At 40.2% G+C, this 19,099-nt stretch overlaps 1 protein-coding gene across 1 annotated transcript in view; it reads right to left on the bottom strand.

The window, feature by feature from the left end:
- Positions 1–619: 619 nt before the first annotated feature.
- The window catches only part of mctp2a (multiple C2 domains, transmembrane 2a), a 157,750-nt gene continuing 139,270 nt past the window's right edge, over positions 620–19,099 (bottom strand). Inside the window, exons 30-32 of the transcript XR_005098410.1 lie at positions 6,492–6,524; positions 2,267–2,370; positions 620–1,296 (exon numbers count right to left, since the gene is read on the bottom strand). The gene's annotated coding sequence lies outside the window, so the exon portion shown is untranslated. The remainder of the gene's footprint in view (positions 1,297–2,266; positions 2,371–6,491; positions 6,525–19,099) is intronic.

Here is a 19,099-nt window from a genome sequence, read left to right on the forward strand (position 1 = left end):
TAATTAACTACACACAAAAAAATAATCAATGACTAAAAATGATCTTGGTGAAAATAGCACGTTTATGTGAGCATTTGGCCGGCGGGCGGGCGGGCGGCCCTGCACTGTTGCAGGCTGTGCAGCAGAGCGCACTCCAGAGATCCATCCATCTCAATCGGAGGCTGCAGCTGACACCTTACAAAGAGGTACAATTAATAAGGGCATTATCCAGCGGTGGGCAACAATAGAGTCCCAAAGCACAGACACCAACCTCGGGAGGCCCGATGATGAAGTGTGTGTGTGTGTTTCTTTGGAGGAAAAAGGGTCTGAGGGGGGAAGGGTGTGACATGGTGGCTGAAAATTGGATGCATGACAAGCAATGTCTTCACACCATGAATCACCGAAAACATGTGAGGATTGACAATTCAACCAGCAAGACCAGCTTCTCAAAAAGTGTGCCCAAATATTTGACATAGCTGGATAGATCCATTAAATAATCACAAATTATTATCATAAAATTTCATTTAATATTTTATTAAATTATTAAATTGATCTGCTGATGGAAACTATTTTTTATCTTTATCATTTTATCCAGGGGACAATTTTTTTTCTCATTAAAATAATTCATATAAATAAAATAATAAAAATAATTAGCAGATGCGTTTTGTCTGTTTTTTGGTGTACACTTCAATTAATTTTTTTTTATTTAAACCAAAGTCTGTGGTTATTTTGGTCAGAAACCAAACCCATGATGATGCTGCAATTACAATTTCATCCTGACCCCTGAAATAAAAAAAACCCACATTTAAAACTATTTAGAAAGTCTAACATCAAATAACTATAATTTTGGCTTAAAAATAATCAATTGTGAATTATTTTTGAGAGGTCTACATTAAGAAAATTGTCTACATTAAACGAGGTAATTTAACGATAGGAAAAAAAAAAATATATATATGTATGTATGTATATATATATATATATATATGTATGTACACACACATATATATAATTAACAGCTTTTGAGGTAATACTGTCACTTGGACATGGTGCCCAGATAGAGAGACAGAGAGGAAGGGTGAGAGAGTGAGTAGATCAATCAAACAAACAGGACAAGCGATGATGGCGCTGCCATCAAAGTGTCCTATTAGTGCAGCTTGAGCGCAGCATTGTGCTTCACAGGCGAGAGGGCGGGAACGGCGCCGCGCTGACATTTACAGCAAAACCAGGGGTTGTTTGTGGTCACTGCACTGGAGACAAATGCCGGACCCCGAGGGTCAGGGGGTCACGGGCTACATTTCACCCGCAGCGGAGGTCCCTCTGTTGGAGAAGACAAACAGATAAAGGAGCCGAGGTGTGACGAGCTCCCGCTGTCGTGGAAATCAATGCGAGGACCGGAGAAGGAACTTGTACGTCTCCTCGAGTTCTTAGTCAGTCCTTTTTTTTCTTTTCTTTATTCCCGCTCGGGGAAAGGATGCGCTTGCTTATGGATTAACGGCGTGATCAATAACAAGATAGGAGGCTGTAAAGCTGAGGAAAATTAATTCGAAATGCAGTCAAACTCTTATCGACCGGCGGCCAGGCTAGCAGGTAGCTGATAATCCGCCAATATTGCGATGAGCGGCTAATCTCTCATTTTAAATATGACCTCCATCGCCGCATAATAAAAGTTGAGAGCTGCCACCCATTTTGTTGGCGTCTAATCAGCCCGGAGATTTTCTCAACTATTCATCTCCGTCCGAGCGCTAATCTTCCTTTCTGAGCCCCAGTCAATTAAAGCACTTTCATATCGTCACTGGCGGGGAACAAAAACACTCGCTGAACTTTGCTGTGACATCACTAGTCGCCGAGTCAATTTTTTTTTGCAGCTTTTATAAACACGATACGCAAACAATGGTCTGGAGGATATTCAGAGTACTGACACCTGGAGTAAAAAAGGAAATAAATCATCTTTTTCTCTGGACGTCGTAGGATTTCACAAAGCATTAATTGGCGTCAAGGAAGTATGTGATGTTTTTTGGACTGAGAGACAAACTTTGATTCATTTTAGCCCCAGAAGTAAATTCAAGTATTATTTACTACTTAAACTTCAAATCATCTGTAGCTAATTATTGGTACCTCAACACAGTACAGCTATCCAATCAGCGTCGTCTTCTTCTAATTTCATTCTAGTGGAGTGCAAATGAGACAATCATTTCGTGTCAATCCATCTCATCAACACATGAGGCTCACCTAAATATCATCTTAATTATTCCCCACTGAGATTGGCCAACTCCAAGCTGTCACTCACCCCTTCCCTGGCGAGGACCAATCAAGGCTCGCGGCCTCGCCACCGGGCGCCACTCGGGAGCGGGTCACCTCCGACTCGCGGCCTCCCTTCATCGGGGCTACGAGCTGAGGGGGAGCATCAAAAGGAGAAAAACAAAGCAGGTTAATTGGTGATCAACACAGTGGGACTTTAATGAGGCTGGCTAGCCCGCGGCCGGGCTCGCTTCGCCTCGCAACTTTCCTCCGTTTTTCTTTGATCGCCTTGGCTTGTTCCGTGTGTGTCATTGTCGCTCGTAATTACCTTTTGCGCCAAATGGCCGCCGTGAGAGATAGGTGTCTGTAATTAATAACATTTCCATAAATTTGAATGGCTAACTAGTCTCATTAGCCGCGCCCTTCGTCTTTTTTGTCTCGCCTCGACTTCTCTTGTCATCTTTTTCCAACTCCGACGATATACAAACGTGCCACTTAGGGCGAGGGACTCGCTTGATGTGCGCCACATTTTTCCAGTCATCCAATTTCACTTGCGGGTCAACACAAATTGTTGGAAGAATGGAAGTTTTTTTTTTCTTTTCAATTAAGTCAATCAAACTTTGATGAAGTGTAAACACGGAGGAACAGTGGCTAAACGTTATTGGCGCTTCCTGTTTTGGATCGCCGTCGTGTTGGCAGCGAGAGGGCCGGTGTTGTGTTCACTTGACAACTACAATTACACAGAGTGTGTGTGTGGGGGGGGTCTCTTTAAGGAAACACATTTGTTTTGATGACTTCCAATATGTGCCAAAGCTTTTATTGTGACACATACACAGGAAACAATTATGTGATCCCCCAGTTGAATTTGTAAGATTGCTCACTTAGAAAGAACTGAGTCAAGCAAATCAGTTCAAAATGCAGAAAAACACACAAAGTGTGCAATTCATCCAGAATTTTGGCAGAGTGTCTGGCACACCTGTTTTGGGAATCCATTTCTCAAATCCCAATTTTGATACCACCGGCAAGATGAAAAATGCTGAAAAGAAAACAATCAGCAACATCTGCCATCAATGCTTATTTCCCGCCGTAAAACGTTTTCATCTACTCTTCATCGCTAATCTGTCGTTTATCGTAATCAATCAACATTTTTGAGAATTTCTTTGCAAGTGAGCAAACCAAGTCGAACCAATCACAAGTCGGCGTCATTGGAAAGCGAGGAAACATAAGCGGCTCTCACTAATGCGGCCGTATTAATAATTCATTCCCCATTAAAGACGAGTAGACTCTTCCATATGCCGTCAAGATTGTAATCTGTGTGTGTTTACCTGCCGTGAGTGAAAATGAGGCTTTGCTCAATGATAGCAGGCGAAGCGAGTCTTTGTTGACGCCACTCTATAATCTGCTGGAGAGCAGCCTATCATTAGAGCGGGTGGCGCCCTATTAGACTGACACGGATGCGATGGGGAGCAATTGATTCTGCGCGTCAATCAGCAGGCGGCCGAGAAGTGGCTTGTTTGTGTCGTACGCGCTTCACAACAACCGCTTTGGAAAAGAACCACACCAAGAAGGAGGAAGTCATTAGCCGACTCTTCCTCCTCTTATGCTGTGTTGAACACAATTGCGATTGGAATATTTTGCCCCCATGATCAATTCGAGACTTCAATTTGTACAATTAGGGATAAATAGATAAATACACAAATAAATAAATAAACACACAAATAATTAAATAAATAAACACACAAATAAATAAATACATAAATAAATAAATACACAAATAAATAAACACACAAATAATTAAATAAATAAATAAAAATCATCAATCTGATCAGAAGTTGGACCAATCTATTTCAAAACTTATTTACTATTTTTTTCTTTTAATAAATGAGGGAAAAGTAAGCAGCATCCGCCTTCCTCCTTTTAAGACTTGCATCTTTATCAGCGGACATCTGAGCCCACTTGGAATGAAAGTCGCAGCTGGAAGTAGAGAATACATCTCACTGGCTAAAAAGGGAAGGGTCCCACCTGATTAAGAAGGGCAGGGGAAAGACTTTGGCAGGCCAATGGGAAGGGGTCAAGGATACCCCCCCTACTCTCCCACCCACCACTGTCATTTTTCTATGACGGTCCCCTGGGGTCAAAGTTGAGGCTAACAGAGCGCTCCGACGTCAAACACGAGATTAAAGCGGCACGGTGGCATCTTGCGAGGGGACCAAATGAAAATATCAAGCGCTAAGCCTCATCTGCCGTCACCCCCCCCACCAAACTCCCACCCACCCCCGCCTCCCCGATTGTGAAAAGCCAGGGACAGGTATTTCATATTAGAGAAGCAGCCTAGTTAGCAGAGGTGGGCCTGCTGCTTTCCACACTCTCAGCGCCGGTCAAAAGGCCAGGCTGGCTTTGGAATTGCTTTATTGCTGCAATATATTACAGTAGAGGCCCGTGCAAGCAGCTTATTAAGGAGGCAGCCAAGAGATGCCCTCCTGACACACACACACACACGAACACACACACGAACACACACAGCACCTCGCAAACTTTCTTATAGCGCAATGAAATGATGCTTTTTTTTTTTTAAATAAATGTTCTATAAAAGTCAACTAAATTACTTTTTGTCAAAAAAAAAAGATTTTGATTAATGAAGAAATCTATACAATGATTCCACTGTGGTTATTACAAAAGAGCCACGTGGAAGAAAAAAATGATTTTTTTGCTGCCAAAATAAAGTCGCAAAATTAAAGTCCGTCCGTCCGTACAAACCCATCCATCCATCCATCCATCCATCCATCCATCCATCCATCCATCCATCCATCCATCCATCCATCCATCCATCCATCCATCCATCCATCCATCCATCCATCCATCCATCCATCCATCCATCCATCCATCCATCCATCCATCCATCCAATTCTAAGAGGCTGAAAAAAAATAGACAAAATCCCTACTTTTGCTTTTTTAGCGGAACAAAATAGATAAATAAAGGCTAAAAAAAAAAAAAAAATCCCAACGCGCCGCTTTTTCCTCCTGGTACGGCCGTATTTCTAATCATAAATTATAGTAAGACATGAGCTGATCTGGAAGGCTTTTCTCTAATCCCCAACCCCCCGCCCCCCCGAAAGGGGGTCTTTACTGGAAGGCAAATTTTGTGATGGAGCGGGCCCCAGTTGCACAATGTTGCGTCGGGCTACAGCATTCAAGCTTAAGCCAACTTATCAACTACATTCAAAGCACATCCATTGAGCTACGCTGCGACCAGACTTTTTTTTTTTTTTTTTGCAGATCTATTAGGAATACTCTTATCTGTATTTAGCATATGCTGTGTGTGTGTGTGTGTGTGCGTGCGTGTGTGTGTTTGGCAGCTTTGGCTGGATTTACACTCAAAACACCTCAAGCTATTCTTGAGCGAAAACTGCTGATAACATTGGCAAAACTTGTGCAGACAAGCACAAAAAGATAAATTCATTTGACAAACTGTCATATCGTTTTTATATACATTCTGCTGCTATTGTCCGTTAAAAAAAATACAATTTAGCATTTAAAATGGTGGGTTTGTTGATTTTTTTTGTGCTAAAGGTCACAGGTTTTTGTGCATTATCTTGTTTTTATGGTTGAGAATTGAAGGAGGGGAGGCGCGTGAAAGAAATGTTGCAAGTTAGCAGGAACTTTTTCCGCGGCAATTGAGCCACGGCTAATCCGAGCGTGAAGCCTTTCAGTGGGAAAAAGCCCTGCTGCAAGACAGAGAGGGGAGAGAAAAAAAAAAAAAAAAAGAATCTGCTGCGGCGGCTGCTCACAAAAGCCGTAATTGCACACAGCACCGCTAATTAGGCTTACATTTGCTTTTAACTACAATTAGTCATTAAAAGGGAAATTTTGATCCATGCACCAAATCATTAGGGGGGATTTTCTTTTTTTTCTCACCCAAAATTATTTTAACACCCTTCTGTTATCTTTGATACACTGCAAAAAATAATCAATATGACAATTACGTCAGTCCTGATTTTTTTTTGTTTCGCTTTATTATTCCTATGTTTGCTTTCCAGTTATCTTCATTTTCAAGTAAGCTTTTTTTTTTTACCTCATGAGACCCATTTTTGCTTTTTCTTCTTTTGGGGGGGGGGGGGCTTTGAAAGGAGTGTGCATTCACAGTTTCCAAGCAGCAGTGTCCTCTCATACCTGTTGAGAACACTTTCATCCTATAATGGGGCTCATTAGCCACATTGTTAACGGGCGCTGGGAGGGAGCAACATCATAGCTGATAATAATAATAGTTTACTTACTTCTTGAGAAAATGCTGCCGCACAAAAACCGCCCTGCAAGACAAAACACAATACAAATGATTAGTAAAAGAAAACTAGAAACTGTACATCTAAATATATTATAACGTTAAAGTTATGGGTTTTTTTCTGAAAAAGGTTTTTCAAATAATAAAAGTAAAAAAAAAAAAGTCAGAAGATGACAAAAATATTTGAATATGAAAAAAGTAATAATATCACAAGACAATTTTTTTTATTTTTGACAATTGTGATGAAAACGCACGTCACAATCTGGTACTTTTTATAAAAAAAAATCAGAAATCAGAATGTCATATTACAGTATGATATAAAGTGACATTTACTCTGAAAACATACTACTAATGATTAGGACCAGACTGCCATTACATATTTTATACATTTTAAATGTCATAAATTTACTGTAAATACGTGTAGCACTTTTTCTTTCTTTCTATTTTTTTTTTTTTTCGTCCACCAGTGTGTGTCTGCTAGCACATTAGCGGATAAATGGGATCTCTAAAATGGAAACTAACTCATTGGAATTAAATTTATCAGCATGTGTGCTCAGAGGTAATAAGCTGTCAGTTAGAAAATGAAGATTTGTATTTAGATATATGACAGCAAAGAGGCGGTCGGGGGCCGGTGTGGGTGGGGGGTGGGGGGCATGAATAGGTGGAGTAAATGAAGCTGCTTTACACCTAAATGACTTATTTGGGAGGCGACCAAGAGAATCGCGAGGACGACGAGGGCGATGACGACGACAGCGATGATTGCAGATAATATTCTCCCCCATGGAGCTGAAGATTGCAAATATGAAATAATAATGATGTAAGGCCAGTCCGCAGAGAGTTAACAAGGGAGGGGGGGGGCGTAGGCGGAAATGCATCTTGTCAAACCTTACAATTATTATAATCTCATTAAAAAGGGAAAAAAAATGCTGTGATGTGCTGATGAAAATCAATTTGGGACTTGTATGCAAGCAAAACACCAACTCATTCTGAAATGATATGGAAAAAAGTTTGGAGTCAGCTGTCCAAGCAGCATACGCTTGACCTTTGTTATGTTGTGGGTCAAACCTGTTTGAGAAGCTGGAGGAAAAAGAATCAGACATTGGTTTTCTTCTTCTTTTTTCATATATCAGAAAACATTTTCATTCATTTTTTTAATTGGGGGAAAAAATGCAATTTACTGCAAAAATACATTGTGCTGTTGCATTTTTGGATGATTAAATGTAAAACCGGTCTACTCGACCCCTGTGACAAAGAAAAAAAGTAGCCTTCAGAAATTGAGATTTTTTTTTTGTTTTTCAATCTTAATTTTCCAAATTAGGAATTATATTCATTATAGTACATTTTTTATGATAACATCTAAAACGACCCATGTCAGAAACAAAACATAAAAAAATTGAAGAACACTTAATTTCCCTATCATTCCTCCATTATTTTTAAATAAACAAAGATTGTTCTCGTATATTGCGTAACTACAAATATACACAAAATAAATAAAATAAAAAACTATTTTATTTCTTTGTCTCTTTTACTCTTTGGCTTATTAAATATATGTAGATCAATATTGAAAAAAAATCGCTAAAACAGATTTATTAAATTTACACACACACAAAATGAATTTCCATTGTTCCAGTTATATATGTATATATTTTTTATGATGTCGCAAAGAGCATTCTCCCGTTTCTTTGAAATTGAATAATAGAATTTGCATTGTTTTACACCCACAAACCAAAATAAAGCCAACTGGAGAGTTGGAAAGTCCACATAGGTATGCGAGCAAAGTATCTGTTTCAAACTGAAAAATTCATCAGAACAGGAGTCCTCTTTTTAAGAGCAGGCTGAGCTGATGAAAGCAGAGCGAGTCGACGTTACAACCTAGCTTGGGGGGAGGAGGGGGGATATGGGTGGGTGGCTGCGCTAAGGCAGCTGGATTTCAATTGATTAACTAGCCATGCATGATGAAAGTTTTTTTTTTTTTCCTCCCCCTGCCTCCCCTCCCACAAGTGACACCGTCGCTGTAGACTTTCAAAGAGTACGCCAGGATACTGCTGCAAAAGTGCCAGAAAGCAATCGAGAGCAGATGAGTAGTGAATACATTCAAAGTAAGCACGTGTGACACCAACTGTCTTATTAGCACTGCTACTACTTTTTATTTTAAGGCATTTGTCACTTGTGTGATGCTTGATTTTGTGTTTATTAGTGGAGTGGTGGTAGAGCTTCCAGGAAAACACAGTGAAAGCAGTTTATTGAAATCCCCATTTTCATTTTCAAATGGGTTAGTGTGACTCGTTTTACATTTAATCATCAAAACACATTGCAAATCTTGTTTTACTTAATTCGTAAAAAGAAAGTAGGGGAGAACATTTTTTGTCCATTTTTTTCTAGATTTTTTGCAGGTTCAACTAAAAAAGATAGAATAACAAAAGGCAGTATTTTTATTTTTTTTTAAATGAAAAGGGAAAAGTAAGGCTACCAGAATAAATGTATCCGTAACTCTAACACCAAAAATCCGTCTAGATTTTCAAACGTGGAAATATGACCCACTCTATATCTTAAAAAAAAAAGCAACTCAGTCTTCTGAAGTAAATGAAGAAAACCATGACCATCAAAATAAATGTAATCCCAATTTATCAATTTTTCCTTCCAGATTATCCAAATGGGACGTGACCCACTTTACAGCAAAATCAACAAAGATCACAATACAAAACCTTATTAATAATTAAATGACAAAAAACATGAGCACCAACATAAATCTAATTCCAATTTAAGATTTTCTATTTTTTCCAAAAAAGGTCAATTAGGCCAACCTATTTCTTTCTCTGAATCTGTGAAATCTGTATTTGACGCACAATAAAACAGATTAAAAGAAATGTTTCTAGATTTTTGACCGTTCAGCAAAATACCATGGGGGTTCAATATTTTCTCTGCATTTTAAACTTTGAAACGATTCATTTCATAACAGCACTCCATTTTTTTTTTTGGAGGGGAGGGGGTAATATATCAAAAGTGAACATTACATATGAACGCACAGGTTTTATTTTGACTCTCCTTTTAGTACTCATTTAATTGCAATCTGTAGGCGTCAATATATGTCCCCCATCGTGAGAAAGAGTGCGATGCAATAGATAGATGTGCTTTCATGTGAGCAGCGTGGTGTAAACAAGTGTATTATAAAAAAAAAAAAAAAAGCACCGTCTGTATAAGGCTCATGTCAGATGCCTGTCAAATCATTGACAAAAAGGAGAGGGGGAGCTTTATCGGATAGCGGGGATCAGCAATAGTGGCGACCACATCATGGAGATGTCTTCCATATGAGGGAGAAGGCTTTGGTGGTGGTGGTGGTGGGGGACTCGAGGGCTTTTTGTGAATTTATAGAGGTTGATAGATAAAAATCAGCTTCATATTCCTCCAGCCAATAGTGCTGATGAAAGCACGGCCGAGAGAGAATTACACGGCGAGAGTTTGGTCAGCGCACCCGACGCCTTTCTAAAGCAGGGAATTGAAAAGGTAATGAGAAAAAGGCACGCCGCAGGTTGGCTCTGTTTAATAAGTCATCATGCCTCGCTATCTATTGTTACGTGGGGGCTCACACTCACAACAGACTACAAGCCCCCCCCCATCAACACACGAGCACTAATGTTCAAAATAAGTCACAATAAGGCCAGGATAAAGTATATTTCTGTTTTTTAACAATGAAAGTTGAAATATAAAATGAAACTGAGCAATTGTTGGATTTTTGGACAAAACTGAAAAAAAATTAACTCCTGCAAAATTATATTTTGACTCATGTTGTAGGTTTGTGCCTGTAAAGACTTTTTTACTCAGTAGAAAATGCATAACGTACCTTACCGATTCAGATTTTAGTCAGTAAAATTGTGACAAATTAAGATTAGCGATTTAATTTTCAAAATAATTTTTCTAACATTACACCAACTTTTTCATTTATATTCAATTGCAACTTTATTTACATGATATTTTGTCTTTTTATTTAGTGCACTAAAAAGAATAATATGGTGTGTTGAATTTATCCAAAATTATTTATTCAGGTCGTGCACAAAAGGTGATTTAAAAATTTATCTTAATCCAGATGATTATATTTTATGCACTTGACCAAATAAAATTGATTCAACAAAAACTTTTTTCAGTGTAGCCTCTAAATTTGTGTAACATAAATAAAGCTAAAACCTAACAGTAGAAATCAATCTTGTTAACTAGTTTATAATGAAAAAAAAGAAATAATGCAAAAAAATTAAACTGTGACTGTAGCAAATGCCAAGGCCTTCCGTGTGCAACGAAACACGTCAGTGTTGTCACGTCGAATGCAGAGTGACGTAAACGGTGTCAGATGAACACGCTTGTCACCGCCGCGTTTTTGCTCCTTTTGTAAAAGTGCTTCTTCATCTCGTCGCTCATCAGACAAACCACCGGCGCGCCACTGATCTCTTTTCTTCTCGCCGCAAATGATCTGTCTCCCGGCAAACTCTGCACATATGCAGAAATTAAAACACACACCCCAAAAAAAAAAAACCCCCCAGAAAAGGAGCCTGAAGGAAAATGAATTTAAATGTGAAGCCAGTGATGAATGAATAAAGCGCTCTGATGACACTTGACACACATTTGATGAAAGGGAGAGTAAAAAAAAAAAAAAAAAAAATCCAAACTAAAAACGACGACTTTCTTTGTGCGGCGTATGTGTGTGTGATTACAGGCTGACACATATAATAGTCCATATTTCCCATTTTGACAGCACACTTGTCAGAAGCGTCTTTTGTCTCTTTATCATAGCCTGTGGCTACGCGTGAAAACAACACGATTAGCGCACGGCAACCGGAACCGAGCGTTTGTTGTACACTTGTACACTTCCATCTCGCTACGCCGGCCGCGTCGCACTCTCTGATCATCTCGCGGGGGCCGTCGCTGGGATTTCTCCAGCGGCGTTTTTTTTTACCATGGAAATTGTCTTTGACTCCCCCCCACCCCCTGCTCACCCCCAGGCGGCGGAGGTGGCCGCATCTTCGGACCTGAGCTACCTACCGCTGGCTGCTGACAGCTTAAATCAACTGGCAATTCCTTCTAATGTGGCCTGATGATTAGCCTACTTAGCCTGGCCAATTTCAGCCCGCTGGAAGAAATTTCTGCTTCCCTATCTCGATTGAGAGGATCTTGGCTAGTAAGGACATCCATTTTATTTACTGTATGAAGCACCTCACAAGGATTAAAATACCGAATCAAAAAAATTAAGTCTTACTGGATTTTCTACCAAAACATGTTTTGGACTGTTTCTTAAAAATGAAGCTTTATTGGAAGAGCGAGAAAGTGCAAGGCTCTATCACCTTTAATTTGGAGTGAGGGACGGTCTTTAGAAGGCCGAGCGCAATGACCTCACGGGACTGACAGCACATTCAGTACTGACAAATTGAGGACTGTAAGTGACTGTAGTGAATCGGAAAATGAACAGGAAGCCACGACAGGAGTGATGGGACCTGTGGGACCGAGACAGATTGTCTCTTGGAAATGTTCTGCTGAAGAGACAGCGATGCCATTATTTCCAACACTGGTTGTTTTGCTAGAAAATAAAGCCAAAAATTAAATAGGAATCCTACCTGTGAGGAAATGCGGTTGAAATCACCAAAGCACCCTATAAATTAAAGAAATCAAAGAAAACCAAAGGTCTACATTTTAGAAGTGGACACTGACCAGGACACTTGATACAAATCTGAGCCAAGATTCAAAGTGTGAAGTGCGTCGAGCGACTCGGGCAACGGAGGAAAGGGGGGGGGTGTTGAGAATCTGTCAACGTCCAATCTGGGATGTCTTTATTTGACACCGTCGGGGTTTTTGTCTGCTCTTTTGGCGAGGCCGTTCGGCCCCGCTGGTGTCCCTTTCACCCCTAAAAGGCAGCTGGGCCGTGACCCCCGCACCGCGGGGCCCTCAAAAAGCCGAGGGGGCTCACGACATCCTATTCACCCCCCCGCCCCCTTCCAAATAACTTTATTCATCCTGCGCATGGTAGTCGCCACATTCACGCCGATACAATGTGGACACTCGAGGGCATTCAGCCAAAGGGAAGAAGGGGAAGGCGTTATGTCTTCATTTCTCGGGTTTGACAGCTCAAGACGCAATGGGCTTGAAAACGAGCTATGCCCGCACGGCAACGTCCATTTTGGTCGTGGCGAAGTGGCCGAGTGGAGATGAAGGCAGCTGGCGGGGACAGTGGAGCTTATTTTCACCTGCCTAAGAGCCAGAAGCGGCGCTCGGACTAGACCACCCTGCTCTTCTCTCATCATTCATATTCAAGCCGGGGCCTCTTGACAAGTCTGCTGATCTCACTCAATGTTTTGTGATCGGGACAATACGTGTTCAGTGCGTGGGCATTAAAAAAAAAACTAGTCCGTGCATATTACTCCCAGAAAATGTCATCAAATGACTCATTCTGGCAGAAGAACAAACGAAAATGAGTCAATGTTTTGTCAATAATTGCACTAATAACTGAGACGCAAACATTTTTTTTTGCAATTTTTTGGAGTCAGCAATAGTAAGCGAAAGAAAAGCGGTCCAAAATCTGCAGACAACAGCAAATTCCTAAAATGTGGCCATTTTGTGATGAATACAAAGGAAAGTCATGAGACAGGAGCTCTTGTGAAACTAAATCCAAAGTCTTGCTTTATCACCACAAAAAAAAACAGCAAAAAAAACAACTGGATTTTTGCTGATGGCATTCCTCACTCGAGTCAATATTGGACAATCCAGCCAATGCGAACCGACTTGAAAAGAAAAAAATATAAAGAACAAGACTAAAGTATCAAATTCCTTGTCTCAATTTATAATCAACATCAAAAGCATTTCTCGTTTGCCCAAAAATATCAAGTAGAGCTAAAATCACAACAAGCACAAATTCCACAAACCAAGAGAACTGGAATACATATGAAAAAACTAATTTAAATTTAAATTAAAATGTGCTCAAATTTAATAATAATCTCTCAAACAAGAACATTTGAGATGCATGCACCGGCTAAAATTCTTTTTTTTTTTTTTTTTGGGGTGGGAGGGGGTTGGATTTTGATATCCTAAAGGGAGGTTTATACATTAGCGCTGTAGTTGCAAAACACTGTTGATATTCAAATGATTATTGTGCAAAATCTGGGATAAGCTTGTGTGTGAGAGCTCTTCTAAGTGCCTACAACTATTGCTAATTCCCCTCACCATTGTGGAGCGAACAAAGGCCTTAATCCCATTTCACTTTTGCGGAGGGCCGGGACTATTTTCCCTCTCGTAAACCAACAACACTCCCCCCCAAGCCGGAGCTGAGAGCCTCTGAGAAAGGGGCCAGTGTGTGTAGACTTCAAGGCCCTTTTTTTTTTTTTTTTTTGTCCAACTTGGCTAGTGCTCTGCATAAACTTTTAAGTGGTCCCAGTAGACCACAAACACCTTTTTGCCAGAAAAATAAGCTAGCGCAAAATGTAAGAAGAAGTGGGAGGGAAACCAAACACTCTTAACCCGCACAATGTGAGAAAAAAAAAAATCGACGCTCCTTTATGCGCAAGACTGCAAAGCGCTAACATTTTTTTTTTTTTCCTTTCCCCTCCTTGTCCTCCTTAGAATTTTCATTCTACTGATAGCAAGATCTCTTTCTCTGCATTGTAAATGCTGTAATCCATTATTTATAACGCGGGCCGGTCCACTATCAAAGCGAGCCGGGCGGGAGGATCCGCTGGTTGTACTTTGTAGTGGAGCTCGGCGAGAAGCGAAGGAGAGCACTTTCTCCGGCTTTGACTTCGTACTTTGTTATTCAGCCCGCACTTCATCTTGATGATGTCATCGGCACGGCATGTGAGATATACACTGTGCAGTTTCAGGGCAAAGCGAAACCAAACCAAGCTTATTTTTTTTTCTTTTTCCCCGCAGAAACCATCCCAAGCCGTCTTCTTTTAATCTAAATCAATTAGACACCCATGTAGGGCAATCAACTGGCAACTCCTGTCAACGTACACAATACACTGTTAAGAAATCCCAATTACATGGCGGTGAAGACAAGCTGAGCTGCACTTATGTCATGTTTGTGTCGTTGACTTGCAGTCAAATAAAAAGGCTTTTTTTTTTTTTTCTTGCTAAAACACGCCCAGCGGATTCCACAAGTGTTGTCTTAATAACCTCAGGGACACGCTGAGGTGAGTGTAACCTTTCACATACAACGCGCACTCCCGCAAAGTGATAGGCCTTTGCCTGATGTTAATGGTTTTGAACATCCCAAGGTAGCGTGATGTATCTGTGTCCAAGATGGCCTATAATGTTGTTTTGCCCAGCAGATAGACGAGCTGCAATGGTTTAAAGTGATATTGAATGTGTTCAATACTAACGCATTCCTCTATCAAACTGTATCAGTTTGTTATCTCAACAGAGGACCACTAGAGACAGTTTCCACTTTTTCGACGACGACCATTGAACTAACAAAAAATGGCAAATTTCCCAGTTTGTACCATTTACTTTAATAGTCACTATTTGCTTACTCAAGTTGGCCCCAAAATTCTGGTGAGAATAAAAGATTAAAAAAAAGCTATTTAAATTTTTGGGGAAAATATTACCGGTAAATAGGCCTATTTTTATATGAAAGTCTTTTTCTTATTTAATTAAAAAACTGTGAACGCAAAAGATTACTTAAACCCATCATTGTAATAATGTGTGTTAAACCTTTCACATGCAATCATTTTTTTTTAATACATTATTTTACTTCACAAAAGAAGTAGGCTACTTAGCCCCCAAGTAGCTTAGCGATAACTGCTAACTTCTAGCTATTCATTAAAATAAAATCTCTTATCAGGCTTGTGGAAGAATTAAAAAAAAAAAAAAAAAAAAGGTAATTTGGTGTGGGGGGTTCACCTCAGAGTTTAATGAATAAGAAAGAAGTTGCAAAACAATAGCCCCCGCTGCATTTGGAATCTTAACCCCCCGCGCCCTCATTTGGAGAGCCGGGCGTATCTCCCGGCCGCACCGGTCTAATCTGTGGCGCGTCCGCGTGACCAGGTGAGACGCGGCGTTAATTCCAGATTGCATGGAGAGCGGCGCAGACAGGTAGAGCGACGCCACGGGAGCCGACGTATGACCCCGACAGGGATTGGCAGGCGGGGTGTTAATTGGATCGGTGTGCGATGGGAGGCCGGAACTCCTTCTAGACTCAAAGACGAGCGCTTCTCTTTCGACACGCTCTGGTTACAACCCAAAAAATGATTTGTGACTTCTTTCCCACTAGGCGCAAAGATATTGTATGGGGGATTTTATAACTTATTTTTGGTTTTATATTTGACCTCATTTATCAAAGGATAGCGCCCAAGTTAGCATGCTACATGCTTTATGGGAAAACAGACTTTAGTTTGATCAGGACGGAATGCTGTCAAAATGCAAATGTCTGCAGACGATTTGGATGTAAATGTGATGTTTGGTATGAATGAATGTAACTTAATTTTTCATTTATCTACAAATTGAAAAAAATTACATCACAATTGTTTAATTTCTCGCATTTACCGGTTGCCTTCACAATGCAAAAAATACACATTGTTATGCAATAAGCAACAGTTATTGCTGCTTTTATTTCAATATGAATACACTGGAAAATGTATGCAACCTTGCATTTAACCTCAGCTATTGTGTTGGATGGAGATGAGCTTTTTTTTTTTTTTTATCTTTGTCAACTGCTGCATCTTACTCTCAATAATAAGCAAAAGGATTAAGTGAAACTATATGCAAGCCAATAATTTTTTTTTGGCACAGCCATTGAAAATGTGTGCGGAAAAGATAATTGTATTTAATAGAGGCATTGAAAAAAATGGCTCCACTTCTAGCTAGACATGGGAATAGCTAATTAAACATGATTTGTGGTAATTGATACATTCGATAACATTTCATCAAGACTTCAACTGCAAGGTAAACAATTGGGTACTGCAAGACTCGCCTCATGCTTGCCAAATAGTGAGACTACTGAATTTGCTAGCTGTAAGCCCAACTGGCCAATTGTGGTAAACTTCATAATATACCTTTGTAAATTGTTTATAAAGTGGTTATTAACACATTTGGAACACTTTATGGAAACAGCGAATTCATGCTTGGAGTAGCTAATTGTTCTAAAACAAATGTAAAACTCAAGCTTGCCAAATAGTGAGCGACCTGCCCCCGCTACTATTTTGCTAGCTAAATCATAAATAGGTGTAGCTTATTAACACTATTTTCAATGCAAATAGAAAGAATTATTTTTTTCATTCTCTCAACATTTTCCCACACTTGGGAGCGGGAGTAATAACACTAAATACATAATCGAATATAGTGGTTATGGTATGAATGAATGCTCTTTTGGCCGGCTTGTCAACGTGCTATAGATTTCTCAACAGCCGTGGACGAGGCCGCTGTGAGCTGTCAGATTTGCGGCTGATATCTCTATTAAGCAAAAGGGGGAAATCTATTGTTGTCGGTGGGTGTGTGCGAGAGGGGATTTCCAAGCGGGCCGACTTTTTAAAAAAAAACGACAATGTGCACGTTCAGCTTGATCAGTGCGGGAGGATTTCAGGGCGCGTCGGGAGGGGTACTACCCTCTTTGTGGCACATGCTGCACGGACATAATGAATTATATTATAATTACAAAGCGCAGTCTGTAGAAGTGGACAATATAGATATTTGGCCAGGGGGGCGGAGTGTGCTGCTCCATAGAGACCGTTCCACTCCAGACTGCATTTCTATTGAGATCAATTTAACTAAGACACATCTCAATATGAATGAATGGGGCTTTGTTTGGGGAATAAAAACATTTGAACAGGGATGCCTCCTCCTTGTCATTCGCGCAGGGGTACAAGGCCGGTTTTACACGGTCGAAAATGCATTAGAAAACGGATTTTGGGAAAAAAAAATAATACATGGATAACCGGTCGAAAAAGCTGCACACACATCTACAACTGTCATTGAAATCTTCTGTAATGTTGCAGGTCAAATGATCTTCTACATCTTTAATAAAGAGCTAAAAAACCTAGCCTACAGTTAAAATTGTATTTTAAAGTGCAATAAATGGATAGTGTCATATAAATGAGCAAAATAAGTCGCCTAACATTAAGTTGAGATTTGCAGTGCGTTCTCAATTATGTTCAAGTTGTTTACGTCATGTTTAAAATGTTACCAAACATCGGTAGCCACTTCCATTTATAGCTGTGGGGCGAGTAGTCTCACTATTTGGCAAGAGGTGATTCAAATTGATAGTAAATGCAGGTAGCGCAGTAATAATTTTGGTGTACAGGAGACAATACAGATGTGTGGCACTTGCTATTTAGTGGGCCCACTTACTGTTGAAAGCAATTAATGATTGTTAATTATGCATTTAATACACAGTTATGACATTTTTCAAACCAACTCATAGTGCATGTATTAGGAAACACTTATTGCTAAGTAGCAGTGATATTTCAGAGCCATCAGAGAGGCTCGTGTTGCTTTTCTGTCTAGTGCGCCATGCTGAGATTGGGCCAAAAAAGCGGTAGGGAGGGGAAGGGAAAAAAAAAACCTGGCAAGCGGCTGAGCAGAGGAGGATTTGACGGCAAGGTGACAAAGAGTTCAAACAAAATGAGGCTTGTAGATTAGCAGCGCTCCCCTTGGTGACAGGTGTCATCTCTGGGGGCAGTCTGTCACTCTGCTGCCTGCCACTCTTCATCCACAATGACGCCACGGAGGATGAGGAGGGAAGGCGGATTCTGCTATAGCTGCCCGGCAGACCGAAACCAAACAACAACAACAAGCAAAGGTGGAGGAACAGAAGTCAGGCAAATGTTTGATGACTTCCTCCTCTTCTTTGCCTTTGGGTCTTAATTAACCAATTTGTAAAACCATTCACATAAGCATTATTGTATTGTTTCACTATATAAATAAAAAAATAAAAAAAATAAAATAAAAAATATATATAGATAGATATTTATATCTATCTATATATATATATATATATATACACCGCATTTTCCGCAACTAAAAACCTCCAATTTTCTCAAAAGCCGACAGTGCGCCTTATCATCAGGTGAGTCTTATATATGGACCAATATTGAGCCACTACAGCAGGCGTGTCCAAAGTCGGGCCCGTGGGTTTTAAAATGGGCCATTCATTGAAGGTGCGCCTTATAATCCGGTGCGCCTTATAGTGCGGAAAATACGATCTATCTATCTATCTATCTATCTATCTATCTATCTATCTATCTATCTATCTATCTATCTATCTATCTATCTATCTATCTATCTATCTATCTATCTATCTATCTATCTATCTGAGTTGTTCACTCATAGCCTTTGGCCCAGTACTGTCCAAGTCCAAGCAGGAAATAAACAAACATGTAACAAAGGGCACACAGCATAGCAGCAACCATTTTGCCACCAGGGATGGAGATCACAAAATAAGTGAGCCAGCAGACGGGAGCTATTGTTCTTTAGTGAACAGGGCCCTGTGAGTTTTTGCCCAGACTATTAACAAGTCTGTGATACAGGAAGGTATTAAACGGGGCAGCTCGGAGGCAGCCAGGCTGAGACCTGCCGCTCTCTGCAGCCATCTGCTTCACAGATTGCGGCACGCCATGCTGCCGCCGGACCCTCCGG

The sequence above is a fragment of the Syngnathus acus genome, chromosome 6 (genome assembly GCF_901709675.1).
Source record: "Syngnathus acus chromosome 6, fSynAcu1.2, whole genome shotgun sequence".
NCBI lineage: Eukaryota > Metazoa > Chordata > Actinopteri > Syngnathiformes > Syngnathidae > Syngnathus > Syngnathus acus.